Below are 21182 nucleotides of genomic sequence, written 5' to 3'. Positions count from 1 at the left end.
GCTCGCGAGCATTGAGCATATGCGAGAAAGAGATAGCGCTATGGTGGGAAAAAGCACGGACGACGGCTGACAGCGATTGGTCGTCTGACGCACCAACACATCCAAACCTTCGACAGCGCGTTCAGGCGAGGGGAATGAGGCGGAGCCAGGGACGGGTAGCTCGACTGGCTGCTTGACAAATTTGCCATTGGAGAGAAAAGGAAGGCATGATAAAATTCTCCGAACGCCATGATTTCTTCCGTCGCTTTGCACAGCGGGAAAGAACGCTCGCTCGCGCTGTTTCATCATACCCCTTCCTTCCCGTTTCTTTCGGCTTGCGCTGCGCTAAACTGGTACCCCCACCCACTTGATTCCAGCGAATTGCGCTGCGCTGGACTGACACCCTCTCCCGCTCGTTTCTTTCGTAGCGCGCTGTGCGCTTCCCTTCATTCGGACTTGGTGCACCCGAATCAAAACAAAAACTTGAACACATTAAACTTGGTTTATATTTTATCACTTTTATTGCAAATAAAGGGGCATTTTCGCACATAGCTTCACACAATCTTGCCACAAAATCACACACATTGTTTATATTTAAAAAATCGTCTTATTTAAAATAGCCGTCTAACTGCATGAATACCTTTGTTGCTGTTCAATGCAGTAAAAAAATATTGAAATAAAGCAGCGCAAATCACACATTTAAGATAAATGGTGAAAGAAAAGCGCAGCTTCATTTCAATGTGCACAACACTTCAACACTTAGCGAATCTTCGATCGCCCGGGACTTAGGCTAACATGCGCGCGGCCTTTCACGGCGAACGCTTGAGCTGAACTGACGATTTCGTGTGGTGGCAAGAAAGGGAGCGCACAGAGGAACACTCGCTGCACTAGTGCGAGCGAGACACCGATAGCCGCATGCCGCTGCGAGAAAACCAAACTGAGCGCGCAGGCTGAAAGTGAACGCACACATTCACACATGTGTAATTGTGTGAGTGCAAAAACTGTCTACAAACCAAAACTCGCATCACCTCCGCGTAATTCCGCGTATTTCCAACCGTCTCCCCATGCTTCTACATGCCCCTCGCCTGAAACTCGCACACTTTTTCATTCTCTTTGCTAGTAGGGTAGTCCGCAAACTGGTACAACATCCGTCACATGTTTTTTATCGAATTTTTCTGGACTAACATGATGCAAAAGCTCTTCTCTAACAATTTTGTCGTGACGATGGTATAAAATGTTATTCTAAAAGATATTCAGTAATTTATATACGAATAGTTTCTTCCCATCTTTCAAAATCAGTTAAAACCTTTCGCGGGCCGGATTGAATGTTGCTGCGGGCCGCATTTGGCCCGCGGGCCGGACTTTGCCGACCGCTGTTGTAAAGAATTTTTGAACTATTTTTGCCGTAAGCTTTTCGATCGAGGGAACCTGGCAAATTGAATGAAGGGTTCTTGTTCTGAACCATGGTGGTACATTAAGTATTGTTTTCAGAAACTTATTATGTGTTCTTTGTAGTTTCATTATATATGTTTGAGCACAACTGTTCCAAACAGGCGAAGCATATGTGATGATAGGTCTTATTATGGATGTTTATAATAATATTTTATTGGTTATATTCAACTTAGATTTTCTATTAGGTAATTATATAGTTTACCTACGAAATACTTTTTCACATTTAATTACAGTATTTTCGATGTGTGATTTGAACGTTCATCTCTTGTCAAAAATCAGGCCAAGATATCTTACGCAACGGCACGGTAGTAATAGCAACATCATCAGCAAATAGCTATTGAACACAATTCTTCATTTTTGGGAAATCAGATATGTATATATTGAACAGTAGTGGCGAAAGAATGCTTCCTTGCGGCACGCCCGTTCCTGGTGTATAAGCTAGGGAATAGGTGGAATTTATTGTCACTTTATTTTTCCTATCAGCAATAAAACTTCGTGCAAAATGAATCAAATAGTTTGGGAATTTGAATTTGATCAGTTTTGCAAGTAACCCATTGTGCCATATAGTGTCAAAAGAAATATTGTGACAGTAATCCTTGCTATTCATATGAAAACATTTTAGAGCCTAAGTTCTAAGTGTATTATAAACTATTTTAAGGTATCTTTTCGTTTATCACCACTATAGAAACACAATACGAGGACTACAGGAATCATACCACCATTGTAAGTGCAACAAAGCAATCATAAATTTTTCGTAATTTTGTTGTGTTTCATGGTATAAATGGTTATAATTGCAAAGATAAAACATAATCCAATTGATATTTTTATACGTTTATGTTCATAAATTTACTTTCCTGACACTTCTATTAAAGCAAATCAAATCTATTAAAGCACATCTGTACCCTAACGAACTGCACTGCTATTGGTACATTTACCCTATTTATTCTTTCTTATAAACTTATAATTTACACTCTTTAAAAAGTGGAAATATGAGTGTAAAGTGGCAAATAAAGCTTCCATCAAACTTGTTTTCGTATGTTACAAGCACAACGTTCCACTCTTGCCCCAAATTCCGCTATTTATCGTAGTTCTCTCTTTTGTATTTTCCAGTTTTCTTACCACTTTCTGCTCAGGATAAGATGGGCCCAGTTGGGCCAGCTCCCAGGGAAGAAAAGTTTTACAGTTATTCTCGGTTGGTTCAATTGCAGGTCCGTAAAATCTAGACCTTACCGTTATGTGAGTGATATGGTTTTCTAAAAAAAAATAACAATCAGGATTAATTGAACATTTTGCCCAATACTCCTAGTAAAAAGTTTCAATCTATGGTAAGGTGTAATATTTGAATAATTCCAAATGGTTTTACAGTCGTTGTCACCAAACTTTGGCTCTACGTTTCCAATATTTGCCAGCGTATCACAATTTTTAAGGCACAAATTTTTGATAGTGTGCGTTACAGTCAAACGCATTAATTTTGTTACATCCCTCCCATCCATGACACCCGATCTCCAACAGGCCTTAATTCATCTGTTCCAGCCATCGAGCCCGCTGTGTAATTCTATTCTTACATTGAAATAATTATCGGCCTCAGCACAATTTTTCGATCGAAAAAATTCGATAGGCGCTCACGTAAAACTGACAGTATAACTATTTCTTTTATACCCCTTCATGAACTTGGCCCCCGAGGTAAACAATTTTTTTAAATAATTAATAAATAATTTTTAATCACCCAAAATATTGAAAAAGAACCAAAACATTTACCAACTTGCTTTTACATATCGTTTTTCAAAAACATGAAGCTTGATTTATGGCATTTTTCTGATATTCGATAATTTCTGCAGCTCAATGCGTCGCGGATTTATCCCCATATAAAGCGGAACGATCGAATTTTTGTAGCATAGTTCATTTTGCTCGTGAGTGTCATGGTATACCAGTTTTCAAAAAGACCAGTAAAATGAACACCTTAACGGTGAAATGAGTGTGACACTCATTTGAAATGACACCAAAATGACAGCCGGATCGATCGAATTTTTTCGATCGAAAAATTGTGCTGGGGCCGTATATTATATTATATTATATTATATTATATTATATTATATTATATTATATTATATTATATTATATTATATTAATTATATTTTATTTTATTTATTATATTATTATATTATATTATATTATATTATATTATATTAGATTATATTATATTATATTATATTATATTATATTATATTATTATATTATATTATATTATATTATATATTATATTATATTATATTATATTATATTATATTTATTATATTATATTATATTATATTTTATTATATGATATTATATTATATTATATTATACTTTGTTATATTTTATTATATGATATTACATTATATTATATTATATTATATTATATTATATTATATTATATTATATTATATTATATTTGTTATATTATATTATATAATATTATTTATATATTATATTATATTATATTATATTATATTATATTATATTATATTATATTATATTATATATATATTACATTATATTTTATTTATATTATTTTATATTTTATTTTATATTATATATATTATATATATTATATTATATTATATTATATTATATTATATTATATTATATTATATTATATTATATTATATTATATTATATTATATATATTATATTATATTATATTATATTATATTATATATATTATATTATATATATTATTATATTATATTATATTATATTATATTATATTATATATATTTATTATATTATATTATATTATATTATATTATATTATATTATATTATATTATATTATATTATATTATATTATATTATATTATATTATATTATATTATATTATATTATATTATATTATATTATATTATATTATATTATATTATATTATATTATATTACATTATGGAAATGAATTGTCATATCGAAGTGGCGGTGAATAACAATGTTTACATTCGAAACTGACTTGAAAAACGCTGTATTTCTATTTCAAACATAATGGATTAACCAGCATAATTTTATATATGTAAAACATATATACTGTAGCAACCCTTGCTTACACAACGGCCTCTTTATGTTGCTCATGTCAAAACATACTGTAATACAATCTCCAAGCAGGAACGTCCATTTTGCCACAAGCGAAACATTTTAAAAACTGTAACTTTAAAAACTATACCTCAATATAATGGTTACACTCTTCACTGAAGTCATAGATGACTGAATATGGCATGGATACACATTATTTTTCAACAAATTTGCTAAATTCTGACTATAGCTTATTTTCGAGACGGTCTAAATAATATCGTTTTGAGCAACTGTTTTATAACTTAACCCATTGAGGGCTTTGCCCGAATTTTACTCGGGGTAGCAGATCGCTTTGGTAGTGATTTGCCCGAGTGAGACTCGGGCTGATTTGTTTCTCCGTTTTGTTGCGTTCTTCGTCGCACGTAGCTGTGAAACAGCTGTGTGATGACTCACGAGCACTTACGATATGGTTGATGTTAATGTCTGCATTGAAACTGAAATTTTAAGAAATAACTTTGTTTTAGACATGATAACAGCAGAAGTGATGCAATAAACTTATTAAAATCGCAGCGCTACTGCATACAACGCACAAGTGTTGAAAAAACCAATACTTTAATATTTTATTTATTATCACTACAAGCAAAACACATTTCAAGCATGTATTAAAAGAAAATACTAGTAAAAATCGACTTGATAATTTTTTTATCCATTTTTGCAAAATCACAGGACTGTCAAAGGGTAAATTTATTCATTTATTTATAAATCTTTGGTTATGAAATGTTCATAGTGTAAAATTGACATTCTATTTAATGTTTTTCAATAGTCACAAATCATTTGAAACGTGGAAATTTTCCAATAATGGAGGTAACCATTTCGCCCCACCTAACCATTTTGCCCCTCTTTCCCCTTCTGCGGAACGTATCACCTGCCAACTGGACCTTAGCATCGATAATTTAACCAAAACAGCGATGCAAACCAAGCTCGTAAAATTTCTCCGTATGACTAACCTTCATAAAGAAATATAACCATTTTTAATAAAATCATATGGTATGCTAATAGTAGAACATATAGTTGACTCTTTCAGCAAGATATTGATTTATTCGGAAGAATGCGTCGACATGTTCAGCGATACTTGAATGATTTTGTTTATACAATGTGCCGAAGCGTTAAATTTTCCTTTGTTAAATGACCTTAAGATAGCAAATAATCATTCCACAAGCATTTTAATGCATAAATTAGTTCATTAGTTTCTAAAAACGTTTGAAATCAGAAAGTAAATGCTCGATACTTTATAAAGCGTTCACTTACAGATTTTCATTTTAATTTTATTTCATGTTTAAAATTTCCAGCTTCAGAAACATGGGACCCTTTTGGTCATTGTTAGAAATGCGTCTGTTTTATATTGTGTTTTATTTGTATTTAGAGAAACTCTACGGCTCGCTCAACCCCGTTCCAGTGCTGGTCGGTCTGACCCTATATTCCGCATGTCGGCTGTATTCAACACTGTCTCGGATTGCTTCGACTTCGACATCTCAACTCAGTGCTTCAAGGAACGTCTCCGGCTTTTGCCGTGGCCGCAGTGAAATGTGATGCAAATCTTGTATTTGCTATGTATTTTTTTTTCTCAATCGAACTGTTACATCTTAATTAGGCCATACGGCCCGTTGAAGATTAAATAAATAATAATAATAATAATAATAATAATATTGTCATTCGAAACCATAAATCATTTGAAAACTCTCATTTGAACTTGCAAACAAGTTTCATAGCTATCATAATACTTCGATTTCTCCGATATCCTTGTTCCGTTCCTAGCTTCGAGCTAACCATCCTTATCCTTTAAAAGTTCTTATAATTAGCAATTTAGTTACATAGCCCCGAGATGAACATTTGTATCGAGAAATAATAATATAAAACAATGAAAAGATAACTGCATCTATTGATCTATTAATTGACATTTAAGGCAACATTCGCATATGATATCACAACAATATCGCAGAATTTTGTACTCGACGCTATGGTTTGAGAGAACCATTTGTATGATTTCAAAGTAACGCACTAGTGCGAAGTAAACTATGATAAGGTGTTTTATTTATTTATTTATTTATTTAATTATGTATTTATCTTAGTTTTTCATGGAAACTTTCTAAAACTTCTTAGCAAACAACTTTCAAGTCGGTGCATGTGTGTACATTGATTTATGTATAACTCATAAAAGGCGCAATACTGGACTATAATTTATTTTTAACTTAAAATGTTGGAAAAAAACACTGAAAAGTTTAAATTCTTCAACAATAAGTTCATCACTTAATTGATGCATTATATCTCATGCAATGACGAATGATAGTCCGTTACAATACTAATCACACGTTATACTCGGTATGCAAAACGCCTTGTTATATTAATTTTTAGAGAAAATTCTTGATTACATGATGAAAAAATGTTAAAAAAAACACGCCAATTAACGCACCGGATGGTTATACCAATGATCCCTTTACAATTTAAAAAAAAAACAGGCTGCTTTCTTTTGTGGATTTAGTGGATCAAAATTTACCATGCGCCAATTGTGTGTGTTAACAAAATTAAAATTATTTTGTTTTTCTATTTTTCTACTTGACATAAGTTTTTTTTTCTACTTGAAATAAGTTAGGGTAAACGTACCTATATTGGTGGTAGTACCAATAGCGGTGATATTGCACTAAAATGCATCTTTTAGGATAAATTAATAGTATTTATGTTACTTATGATAGTGTGACATGTTCTATGGCCTTTTACAAAGGGTTTAAAAGCTAAATGGGGCCATTACGTTACTTATTGACTGAAACATCCATTACTTTGTGAAATGTGTAAACATTTTTCCAAAATCCTTAGGATTTCATAACGAAACTCATATCTTTGTTTACGTTCTAAATTACAACATAAAAACGCAATTATAAGTTTTTAAACATAATTCTTATCAAATAATATTGTTTCATTTAAATTTTTTGCCTTTTGACCATATTTACATATTTTTAAATGTTTTTTTACGATAGTGCCATTATAGATTAAGCCGGTCTCATGGTACAGTCGTTAACTCGTACGACTTAACAACATGCCCGTCATGGGTTCAAGCCCCAAATAGACCGTGCCGCCATACGTAGGACTGACTATCCTTATATGGGGGGAAAATCAATAAGTCACTGAAAGCCAACCCCACAAGTGGGTTGGCAGGCCTTGACCGGCATCGGTTGTTGAGCCAAAGAAGAAGAAGAAGCCATTATAGATACGCAAAATAGACATATTCCTATAGTGGTCTTAGTTATAAAATCAAAAACATGACATTTTAGATTTTTTCGAGAAAATTTTGGACATGTTTTCATACTGTTTTCATTAAAATAAGCAGCAGAAATGAGTTTTCTGTTAGCAGTTTATCAAACAAAGGCCGAAATTCGCTTATCTGACTGAGTAAAAAATCGACTTCATATCAAGCTTTCTCTTCCAGTGGGTTGACGACAGGTGTTATACAGTATTTTAGTCAATATTTTCATCAACCGTATTCATACTTTTTTACGATAAAATTATTTAAGAAATCGAAATCATAGCAGTAATCCTTGCTATTCATACGAAAACAAATTCAAAACTAAGTTCCATTTAAATTATACACTATTTTTGAGGCATCTTTGTTTATCACCACTATAGGAACACAATATGACGACTATATGAACCATACCACCATTATAAAGGTACAAAGAAGCACTAACGACAATTTGTATTTTTTCGTAAAAATTATGTGTTTCATGGTAAAAATGGTATTGATTGCAAAGATAAAACATATTCTAATAGCTATATGTAAAATTGTCATGAATTTACCTTCCTTAAACCCGTTAAAACACATATGTACCACTACAAATTGCACCACTATTGGTAAATTTATCCTATAATACTTTTCATGCTTTTAAAAATATTGTTTAAAAATATGTTTCACTTTTCTTGACAGATAGATATTTACTAAATTTATTTTCATAAGTAGGGTAAATGTACCAATTGTGATGCAATTTGTAAAGGTACCGATGTGTTTTAATGGATTTAAAGTGTCAGGAAGGACATTTTCTGAATATTTTAACACAAAGCAATTGAAATATGTTTTATCTTTGCAATCTCAATCATTTTCATCAGGAAACACATCAAATTTACGAAAAAATACATATTTTTGTGACTGTTTCGTAGTACCTATAATGGTAGTATGGTTCCTATAGTCGTCGTATTGTGTTCATATAGTGGTGGTAAACAAAGATGCCTTAAAAACAGGGTATAATATCAATACAACTTAGATTTTAAGCTGTTTTCGTGTGAATAGCAAGGTTTACTGCGATAATAATGATATCTTTCGTAATTTGATCGTAAAAAATGTATAAATATGATCGATGAAACTCTTGACTAAAGTACTGCATCACACCTGTCCTCAACCCATACCCAGAAGAGTTTGCTTGATTGGAAGTCGATTTTTCACTCAGTAAAATAAGCGAATTTCGGCCTTTGTTAGGTAAATTACTAACAGAAAACTCATATTTGTTGCTTATTTGAGTGAAAACAGTAAGAAATGTCAAAAATATTCTCGAAAAAATCTAAAACGACCTGTTTTTATTGATTTTATAACTATAACCACTTTAGAAACATGCCTGTTTTGTGTACCTGTAATGGCACTATGGTAAAAAACACTTAAAAATGCATAAATATGGTCAAAAGCCAATAAATTTGAATGAAATAACATCATTTGATAACAATTATGTTAAAAAACTAATGATTGCGTTGTTATGTGGTCATTTAGAACGTTAACAAAAATATAAGTATCGTTATGAAATCCTAAGGATTTTGGAAAAAATGTTGACACCGTGTCCTGACACTTTAAATCCATTAAAACACATCGGTACCTTTACAAATTGCACCACTATTGGTACATTTACCCTACTTATGAAAATAAATTTAGTAAATATCTATCTGTCAAGAAAAGTGAAACATATTTTTAAACAATATTTTAAAAGCATGAAAAGTATTATAGGATAAATTTACCAATAGTGGTGCAATTTGTAGTGGTACATATGTGTTTTAACGGGTTTAAGGAAGATAAATTCATGACAATTTTACATATAGCTATTAGAATATGTTTATCTTTGCAATCAATACCATTTTTACCATGAAACACATAATTTTTACGAAAAAATACAAATTGTCGTTAGTGCTTCTTTGTACCTTTATAATGGTGGTATGGTTCATATAGTCGTCATATTGTGTTCCTATAGTGGCGATAAACAAAGATGCCTCAAAAATAGTGTATAATTTAAATGGAACTTAGTTTTGAATTTGTTTTCGTATGAATAGCAAGGATTACTGCTATGATTTCGATTTCTTAAATAATTTTATCGTAAAAAAGTATGAATACGGTTGATGAAAATATTGACTAAAATACTGTATAACACCTGTCGTCAACCCACTGGAAGAGAAAGCTTGATATGAAGTCGATTTTTTACTCAGTCAGATAAGCGAATTTCGGCCTTTGTTTGGTAAACTGCTAACAGAAAACTCATTTTTGTTGCTTATTTTAGTGAAAACAGTACGAAATGTCAAAAATAATCTCGAAAAAATCTAAAACGACCTGTTTTTATTGATTTTATAACTATAACCACTTTAGGAACATGCCTGTTTTGTGTACCTATAATGGCACTATGGTAAAAAACACTTAAACATGCATAAATATGGTCAAAAGCCAATAAATTTGAATAAAATAATATCATTTGATAACAATTATGTTAAAAAACTAATGATTGCGTTGTTATGTGGTCATTTAGAACGTTAACAAAAATATGAGTATCGTTATGAAATTTTAAGGATTTTGGAAAAATGTTTACACATTTCACAAAATAATGGATTTTTCGGTCACTCAGTAACGGAATGGCCCCATTTAACTTTAAAACCCTTTGTAAAAGGCTAAAGAACATTTCACACTAACTTAAATAACTTAATTACTTTTAATTTGCCATATGAACCACATTTTAGTGCAATACCACCACTATTGGTACTAGCACCACTATAGGTACATTTACCTTACAATGCATTTGCGCATTTGCGGTGTTATATAATACTGTAATTTGTCCGAAATAATCATCTCATCCCTTTGGTTTGTTTCCATTTAGTTGCTCTTGGCCGATGGCTAACAGCATTACGTAGGTTTTAGACGAAAAAATTGTAGAGGAAAAAGTATTAAGAATTAAGAGAGAATTTGCCTAATACTAAGCCAAGCTTTTCAAAATAGTTTTTGCTGCAACATTTACATTTTATTCAGGCTGAAATAATCTACAGCCTAAAAAACCGGTGATACAAATGTGTCAAATGAATCTGAACCGTTCGGTTTATTCAATTCATGTGTAAAAATGGATGAATGTACTTCTAGACTGCCCAAAAATCAGCCGGATTGTAATAGACTTAGGGCGGTGACAACGCTCATCCGATGCGATTTTATCGGACGCTTCCTCGTCCGATAAAATCGCATCGGATGAGCGCTGCCACGTTCCTTATTACACTGTTTCTAGACGACCCAAAAAATCTTCCGCGAAAATTTTTGGCGACACTTTCCATCTGTCAAACCGTTTACGTTATAGCACGTTTCTGTGAAAATCTCACAAACCCGCGACAATCGCCGTTGCCCTTGATTTTGTTCTAAAACCGAGAAGTTATATTAGCACAAAGAGCTCACAGAAAATGTATCGTGGCACAAAAGTTGGTCGTCTCGAAGCAGATTTAGACGGAAGGAAGCACTGTCACCTTTGGAAATCGGAATTTAACATGCACTTTTCCAATTTGCTATACAGAGGATTTTTTCTTTTGTATTTTTGTTTTGTATTTTTCTGTTGTATACAGCATAATTTGTATGTATTTTAAGTGCACAATAAAACATCAAATGATTCTTGATTGCCTAAATCAAAACATTAAAATTCAAAATTCTTGATTGCTTAAATTGTTGTAAATTGTGATAAAGCTAAGAATATCAATAAATAGCGAGAAACATATGACAACTGACAATACAGTCGTTGCCACTAAATTTTGAATCTAACTACCCTATTTTTAACGAGGGCACCAATTTTTGATAGCGTGTCCTATTTGTTGTTTCAAAGACATCAATTTTTGTCCCTAAGGCATAACATTTTGACTGTGAGGCAATCGCTTTATTTAAAAAAAATTAACGTTATCTCTGAAACTGTGTGTTCTGATATGATTGAAATTAAGTTAAGCAATGAATAATTTAATTGATAGAATTTTAAATAAATCGACTGTTTTGCCAATGTTGGAAGTTTACAGGGTTTTACAAGTCAGATTCGAATGTCAGCAAAACAATTTCAGAAGCTCAAGATGCAGTTTAGTTGTCCAAAGTTGTTGTTTCACCGCACCGATGCTATTTTCAAAAGAGCAATACAGGGTTTTACAAGTCAGAATCGAATGTCAGCAAAACAATTTCAGAAGCTCAAGATGCAGTTTAGCTGTCAAAAGTTGTTGTTTCACCGCATCGATGCTATTTTCAATAGCGCAATTTGATTTTTAAATCACTCAAGTTAGTTTTTTAGAGGTCTTTTGCATCGTTTTGCAAATTAAATCACGTATATTGAGATTATTTGTATACAAATCAATTATTTAGTGCGTTTCTAGCGTTATATTTATGAAATATTACGTATTTATTGTAAAAAATAATATTTTTTGTGCAACAAGCTACGAGCACTTGCGTAAGTAAACATTTACAATGTTTATGTAGCCTTTTGCATAGAAAATCGCCATTTTTACCATAAATAAGTAATATTTCATAAACATAATGCTTTAACGCATAACAGCATTGATCTCAATCATATAATCTCAAAATGCGTGTTTGAATTTGCAAAACGATGCGAAAAGCCTATAAAAAAAGAACTTGACTGATTTAAAAATCAAATTGCGCTTGTGAAAAATAGCATCGGTGCGGTGAAACTACAACTTTTGACAGCTAAACTGTAAGCTTCTGAAATTGTTTTGCTGACATTCGATTCTGACTTATAAAACCCTGTAAAAACTCCAAAATGTGTTACGTTTGCTTTTTTCTTTACTGTTTCCACACTATTTGAAATACTATGTTAATATATTGTATTAATATATTTCCCACGATTAAAAAAAAATGGTTGGTTATTAAAAAAGTTCCTTGCGCCGCCATGAGTTGCAATATAAAATGAATTTGTTTGCCGCTTTCTGTTTTTGTCTACGTGTTACTTTTCCATCCTTATTTCATTTTGTTTCCCCTTCTCACTCTGTATCTCTTTTCATCATAAACTCTGTTAGCACTTACTTGAACTATAACTGGATTTAATCTGCTTTTTTGCTTTTATATGCAGGTTTGGTTGAGTGCGCCAATTTTCTCCTTAACAAACTGCAATTGCATAGACTTTTAAAACCACACAGTTCCGTTGTCACTTGATTGAAGCTGTGAAGTTGATTGCTAGATGAAAACCTGATCACGCGAGGAGCTTTTTATTACCCGTACATACACGGAATGCAAAAACTTAACAAACTGCCAGTGGATTTTCGGATTGGAAGAAACGCCACTTTATTACCACCACGACGCAACGTTTTTCACACTATTCAACGAACAAACACTTTTCGGAAGTAAATTTCTTTAACAAAACACTCACTTTTACCTTATTTCGGCAGAAAAACGTAACAACGTAACAATTCACTTCCGTTTAGCCGAAAGGGGGAAACAGATTTTTTATACTGGGATTTAAAATACTGCCAAGAAGTTCGATCTGTACATACTTGTATTATAATATATTACATTGTATAATATATTGTATTATTATATTATATATCATTACACACAAACACACAACCACACATAATTTTCGAGTTTTTCCCCGAGTTACGCGTTATATATATATATATATATATATATATATATATATATACACACACAAGGTAATCCACAGTTAACAGTTAAGTACAATCCACAAGTACTTTGACGGAAGATCGAGGCAGTTATGAATAAAGCGCGATCAGCGCAATGGTTGAAGATGCTGTCAAACTTGAAGCGCTAGTTTGTTAATAACGAATGAAAGAGCCACCGTTTCGTAAAAGTTCGATGCAAGGTGGTTTTGGTGGCCAGAGCAAAAAGCGAACAGCTCTCAGAAAACTGTTACTTTCTCGTAAACTTTATCTCTTTTTCTCTCTTTTTTCTATCTGTGTATCCCTTTCTTTCTCCTTTCCCTTGCACTCTCTTTTTAGCTCACGCAATCGCAAGTAATGGAAGTGGGCGCACAAAAGGATGGGTACATGTGTATGAGAAATGTGCCACTTTCGAACAAAGGTAAACAACTACCAGAAACTTTTAAACATCAGCCAACCGCAAGTAAACATTTGACTTGCAACAAGAGGTGTGGACAGAGGTGGCATGGATGAATTGCTTGTGTTTCAGTTATACAATATGTTCCCGAGATACGCTATTATGCGTTTCCTTCACGCCCGAAAAGACGAAAATCCACGTATGTCGAATATCACGTTCTTCTACCAAAATAAATGTTATCAATAGACATTTTTTCTCCAATTGCATACTTTTATCCAAAATATTTCATTTAATCCTCGAAAAACACGGTGCCTCTTTTGCAAGGATTCGGAGATACGCGGTTTTCTTGACAGTTCTTGAAATTTGACACATCAATTAAAATAAAAAAATATAATACCTTCAAGTTCAATTTCATAATTCTTCCAAGAAGTTATGAATTTATTATCTTCAATCAGAATTATACGAAAAAAATAATTTAGAGGCTATAACCTATCACGTAAGCCATATTTACACAACAATTAGTGATATTTTGGAATATTTGACATACGCGGATATTCCAGATACAGTGGAGCGCTGTTTATCTGGGTACCTTTTATTCGGCTTTTCGTTTATCCGTTCTGTTGAAAAATAACAATTCAATACAAAGGTGGAATTCCGTTCTGAGGAGGATATTTGAAAAAGCGGTTATAAGAGTAGATTGTCGTTACAATAAAAACGCTATAATTCATGGCAAATTTCAAATATTTACAATGGAAAAACATGAAGTTTATAAAAACTGGGTTATTTTTATCAAAAAATAAGAAAAATTTCAAAAACTTAATCAGGAACTGGTGATTAAATGTATCATTTGACTCATTATCCGTGTTATTCGCATATCCGGGCAAGGTCAAGTCCCGAGAAGCCCGGATAAACGGCGCTCCACTGTACGTGTTGCGGTTATTTGTAGTCCCCACTGAAAATTTATCTCGGGGACCGCTCATATTTTTTGTTTCGATTCGTGAAGAAAATTTGCAACCAGCTGTCGTTTTAAGGATAAAAAATTTCACAAAAAAAACTTTTGCTTAAAGTTTACTTCCGAGAAGCTTTCCGGAGGCTTTAGTTAGACTTGAATATCCACATTGGTCGAATTTCATTTTTTCATCCAATATGTAATGAAAAACTGAATTTGTTTGATTATTTTTTTGATTTTTATAAAGAAAATTATGTACAGTCTTTCCTCGAGTTACGCGAATAATGTGTTCCGGAGACATTCGCGCAACTCGGATTTTTGCGCATGTCGAATATCACATTTTGCAGCCAAAATATACTTTATTAAATTTTTTTTAATTGAATTAAGCTTATTTTATAATTTATTACGTATTTGATGCAATTGGTGTAGAAAAATGGGTTATTTGTGTTTTAGTGATTAAAAACTTACTAAAAATTGTAATTTTTATTTTTCATTGACAATTGATAAAGAAAATTGTACTGATTTGACATCTGAAATGTCAAAAATAAAAATTCGCAAACTTCCCTACCAGCATAACACGGCTTTGAAGATATTCAGAAGGCATTTCAGGTCTTAGTCGCCTTAGAAGGAGAATAAAGATTTCGACCGAAACTTTCACGACTGTAGCGGATTCTCTTCGAAATCTGTCAACTTTTCGATTCAACGAGAACAGATAGCTTGCCGCCATCTTAGATTATTTATATACTGGTTTTGCACCCTTATTAATATAACTGCCGAATAGAGCAGTGACAACGCTTTTGGTTCCGAACCGAGAAAGCGTGAGCTCAAACCCTGTTTTTTTAAATGATCCCTTTTCTGTCTTTATTTCTTTTTAAATTAATATTTTCTTGCTAAAATTAATAGAAAAAATGTGTGAAGCAAAATTAAAATAATACCTTTCTAAAAACATAATAATTACGCTATGTTTACCCTTCATTATCAGGATGGGAGAAATATGTATCTTTTTTGTCCTTTTATTAGAGCTATCGAAGTGTGTTTGATATATTGACATTTTTCAACGGGTTGGTCTTAAACAACGGAATAATGCAAACCATCTTTAACCTTTAACCGTCATGTGTAAAACCGCCTACCCGGGTAAGTCTCGCATCTTTATTCCAAAATAACTTTGGATTAATAAAATCGTATCGACTTCAAATTTTAAAAATGCCTCAGAAAAGATGTTTTCTACTCATGTGCAAAATTTCCAAAATATCAAAAATTTCAAATATTTTTTTAAATTATTTAAGTTTATATACCCTTCACATGTACAACCGCCTACCCGGGTAGGCCATACATTTTGTATGGAAGAATTATGTTTTTCGTGGTTAAAAGCGTATATATTTTGAATTACTTGTTAAATTTGAATAAAAATTGGCTTATAGCGTCACAATAATGTTTTAAAACATATCGTTGTAATATTAGAATTTTAAAAATCCTATCAATATTTTTTTCAATCAAAAATGTGCTGTAACTCTAACACCCCAACCGGCCTTGCCGCATGTTTTGAGAGGATGCTTATGTCTTTTTCTTTTCTTTCAAATGTTGTATTACAGTGTAACAATATTTTGAAATTAACACTGAAATCATCTCTTTTAAAATAATACCAACCACTACAAGCAAACCAAATAAAATTGGCTGAAAGTTAACACACACATTCATACTTTTGGCATAATGTTACTGCCGAATAGGGACAGGTGTTTTGGAGCGCACCACTGGCTCCGAAGTCGGCTCTGCACCCACGGCTCCATAACCGGATCCACACCAACAGCTCCAGAGCCGGATCCGCATAAACAGCTCCGGAGCCGGCTCCGTACAAACAGCCCCGGAGCCGGCGACGAATCAAAGGCTCCGGACCAACGGCTCTGGACTAACGTTTCAATAGGGATGGCATTGTATGATAGCCTAAAAAACGAATCTATCTTCTCGCAAGTGTAGAAGCTAAAACCCAATGTGATTGTGTGATTGTTGAACAATGTTCAACACTTATCGATTTTTTTATAGATTCCTTTCAACATTATTTACTCAGCTAATTATGGATCTTCCCGATCGAAACTTTATTCAAAATGGTTTTTTTGGTGCAATCTGTAAAAACCGGCTTCGGAGCCATAAGTGCGGAGTCGTTGGTACGGAGCCGGTTCCGGAGCAGCTGGAGTGGAGTCAGCTTCCGAGTCGTGGGTGCGGAGCCGGCTCCATTGGGTTGGAGTGGAGGAGGTTCCGAAGTTGTCTGAAGCCGGTCGGAGCCGGTTTTTAATAAAACATAATGAGCATATTTTAACATTTGAACTGAACTTTTGAACTTTTTCTGCGAACTTTTGAAAGAAACGTGAGTAAAACTTAGAAAAAGACTAATCATCCACCTAAAACATGTGGCCTGCCCAGTTATGGTGGTGGAGTTACAACATATTTTTGATTGAAAAAAATCTTGACAGGATTTTTAAAATTCTAATTTTACTACGATATGTCATAAAACATTATTAAGAACCTTTAAGACAGTTTTCATTCAAATCTTACAAGAAATTCAAAAGATATACTCTTTTAACCACGAAAAACATCATTGTTCCATACAAAATGTATGGCCTACACGGGTAGGCGGTTGTACGATTACGTAAAGTTTTTTGGTCGCACACAAGACGGTTAAGTTGGCAACCGGATACACGGGTATTTTTTTCAACTTCGAACTGCAATAACTTTTGATTCATTGCTTTTATTTACCTGAAATTTTCCGTAGCCTTCCAACTTTTAATTTATGATTTTTTGGTGCACAAGTTGTAATTTGAAACAGCCTGTAAGTATTTTATTTTGATTTTTTTTAACTTTACCACGTAAGTTGGCAACCAGCATACCCGGGTATTCCATACATTATGTATGGAGAATGACGTTTCTCTTCTTCCTCTTTTCGTATTGTGCTTATTTTCGAGTCAAATTTATGCGATTCCAAATTTCAATTTAACCGTAAATGAAATGAAGATAAAATGAAAAAAAAACTCAATGAATAAATGAAATAGAACCCTACCAGCATTAAACGGCTTTGAAGGCATTCAGAAGGCATTTACGGCGTTAGTCGCCTTAGAAGGCGAATAAAGATTTCGACCAAAACTTTCACGACTGTTACGGGTTCTCTTCGAAATCTGTCAACTTTTTGATTCAACGAGAATAGATAGCTTGCCGTCATCTTAGGTTGTTGGCACCCGGCACCCGGATGCCAACTTAAAGGTTAAAGATGGTTTTCATTATTCCGTTGTTTAAGACCAACCCGTTGAAAAATGTCAATATATCAAACACACTTCGATAGCTCTAATAAAAGGACAAAAAAGATACATATTTCTCCCATCCTGATAATGAAGGGTAAACATAGCGTAATTATTATGTTTTTTAGAAAGGTATTATTTTAATTTTGCTTCACACATTTTTTATATTAATTTTAGCAAGAAAATATTAATTTAAAAAGAAATAAAGACAGAAAAAAGATCATTTAAAAAATCGGGATTTGAACACACACGCTTTCTTGGTTCGGAACCAAAAGCGTTGTCACTGCTCTATTCGGCAGTTATATTAAAGAGGGTGCAAAACCAGTATATAAATAATCTAAGATGGCGGCAAGCTATCTGTTCTCGTTGAATCAAAAAGTTGAAAGATTTCGAAGAGAACCGGTCACAGTCGTCAAAGTTTCGGTCGAAATCTTTATTCGCCTTCTAAGGCGACTAAGGCCTTAAATGCCTTCTGAATGCCTTCAAAGCCGTTTAATGCAATTAGTTATTGAATTTTGTAATTATTGGAGAAAATTGTAAATTATTTGACACATAAACTGTCAAAATTAAAAAGTTGCGTATCTCGCGGTGGCAACGCTCATCCGATGCGATTTTATCGTACGCTTCTGTCAAACGCTATTTCGGCCCATATTGCGAAAATTTGAATGATTTGAATTGTTTAGCCATTATAAAAATAAATAATTGCATATTGTTCCTACATAACCTGCATGATTACTTTGACAGATAAAATCGGATGCGACGATCCGACGGAATCAATTTTTATTTATTTCGTCGTACGACGAAATCGCACGACCGACGTTATCTGTCAAATCCCATATAAATCTCTTCCGATAAAATCGCAACGAATTGCTTAACTTGGGATCCCAAGTACCCAAGGACAGTGTAGGAACGGGGTCCCGTAAGGCTGAAAATACACGGTACGGAATTTCACGGCCGTGGAATTCCGCTTGCTGAAACATGTATGGATATGACAGTTCTGGAAAGTTGCCGTTGATACCTTTTATATGGGTTTGACATCAGGCGGAATTCCGCGACCGCGAAATTCCGCTCCGTGTATTTTCGGCCTAATGTAGAACGAATTGACAAGTAGTCTACAGTTTGTTATAGGCCGTTTGACATCTGAAAGCCCTTACAGGGTTTTAAGGTGTACTCATATAGTGCGTGACCACGAAGGCGACAAAATGTTGAAAAAAATTTCTGCTTTGTCAAAATTGCTTGTCAACTGCAAAAAAGAGCTTTTCTTGTGGCCGCACTAAAAGTAAGAATTACAAAAAGTTCCAACATCTGAATATTATCATTATTTCGTATAAGAAGTACTAAATAGGTACATAAATCAATTAGGATTATCCATTTTAGCAATATTATCATAGCAATGGATCACAGCTGCGCCATATAGCTGTGTGTTTTTGCTTTTTCGCGAACGTCAAATTTTGTCACTTTTTGTCAACTTTATTTCCTGACTGCTCCAGGTTACAAAATTTTGACAAAAGTTAAAAAAAGTAACTAAAGCTTATGTTTTGAAAAATTGTCAGCATTTTGTCACACTTATGGCCTTTCGCCTATAATTGCGGGAAACTTCATTGATTTTTTCTTGCGTGAAATGAACATACAGGGTTTTCCAGGGGTTCTCATAGTGGTGGGACACTTCCTTGACTTTTTCTCATTGGAAATGAATTTTACAGGGTTTTCCAATTGTGTAGACTAGCAGCATACTTTTTTTGAATAGTCGCAATAGATTCTTGACTAGCATCCTCTAGTTTTGATTACGAGCAATGGATTATTGACTAGGAGCAATTGATTTCAGCAGGCCGGTGGCTGGCGCGGAGTGACCATATTGTTTTTAGAGGGTATCGGTAGGAACTCTAAAGCAAATACGGTATTTTTCTGTAAAAACAACTTTTTTGTTCTCTCAAAAAACTCATTGAGCTCCAATTTTGTGGTTGAATGGTCAATACTTAGACAAAAATATGATTTTGGGTTAGAAAATTTGAGTTCTAGTGTGCTCAGTTGTAAACCGATTTTCGATCAGAATTCGATAGAACTACATATCGTCACTCTGAAAAACTTGCTCAATCTAGCTTATGGTTAGGTTATGCCTGTTAGTCCACTATTGCATATTTCAATTGAGCCGTTAAGTATTTTTGTGTGATATTCTGCAATCATAAAATCCAAACAATAGCACCAAAAACCTATCAGATAAAATATTTCTTATTTTGTGGATGATATATAGCAGTAAAACAAATGCTTTAAACTAGTGGACGGATGAAATTAAATATTATCCACAGATTATTAATCAAGTCGATCTGTCACACCGGGTGTTATAAACGCGACGCCCTTAGACTGTCATGCAGGACCTGCATGGATAGACCTGCTGAAATCCATTGCTCCTAGTCAATAATACAATGCTCGTAATCAAAAATAGAGGATGCTAGTCAAGAATCTATTGTAACTATTTAAAATAAGTATGCTGCTAGTCTATACTCAATAGAAAAACCCTGTATATGATGGAAATCGGACTCTTGGCACCCTTTTTGGACAGGATCCTTGGCAATTCCGAATGGATTTGTCCAGCAAGGGTGCTATAGAGTCCAATTCCTATTACATTAAGTTCATTTCACGCAACAAAAAGTCAATAAAGTTTCCCACGGCTATGGGAACTCCTGGAAACCCTTTAATGTAATGGAAATTGTACTCTATAGCACATTTGTTGGGCATAAGCAATAGGAATTACCAAATAGTCTGTCCAAAAAGGGTACCACAGCGAGCAACCACACGACGCCCTCGAGCCTGCCCACGTTCGAATGCAGTGCTGCTATCATGCGATTATATCTTCATCATTACAGGGTTTTACATTTTATTCCAAGATCGCGGGACCCCTTCCAAAATCTGTCTTAGATGAGGGCAATAATGCGGTATGATGCTTGAAAACGTTGAATTTGTAGGGATTCAGATGGGATCGGAATCAAGCTAATCGGAATCGATCTAAATTGCAGCTTATCTAGAGCTAAACTTATCTAGAGCGAAGATAGATGTAATTAGAGTTAAGTTAGGAAGTAAGAAAGAATAAACACCCTCTTTCATCTACAAACCACCGAGTAGTACGGTTGACTGTGCAAAGCTCCCATA

The 21182-nt window shown here is 33.5% G+C and overlaps 1 protein-coding gene across 21 annotated transcripts in view; it reads right to left on the bottom strand.

Annotated features, from left to right (window-relative positions):
- Positions 1-13677, bottom strand: part of LOC121589311 — a 191142-nt gene extending 177465 nt beyond the window's left edge. For 3 of the 21 annotated variants that reach the window (XM_041908111.1, XM_041908272.1, XM_041908282.1), the window contains exons 1-2: positions 13475-13568; positions 12810-13275 (exon numbers count right to left, since the gene is read on the bottom strand). The gene's annotated coding sequence lies outside the window, so the exon portion shown is untranslated. The other 18 variants (XM_041908137.1, XM_041908145.1, XM_041908196.1 and 15 more) reach the window with 18 other exon arrangements.
- Between the last annotated feature and the right edge of the window lie 7505 nt (positions 13678-21182).

The sequence above is a fragment of the Anopheles merus genome, chromosome X (genome assembly GCF_017562075.2).
Source record: "Anopheles merus strain MAF chromosome X, AmerM5.1, whole genome shotgun sequence".
Lineage (NCBI taxonomy): Eukaryota > Metazoa > Arthropoda > Insecta > Diptera > Culicidae > Anopheles > Anopheles merus.
Note: the sequence above shows the minus strand (reverse complement) of the source record. Positions and strands in the feature narration are given on the sequence as shown.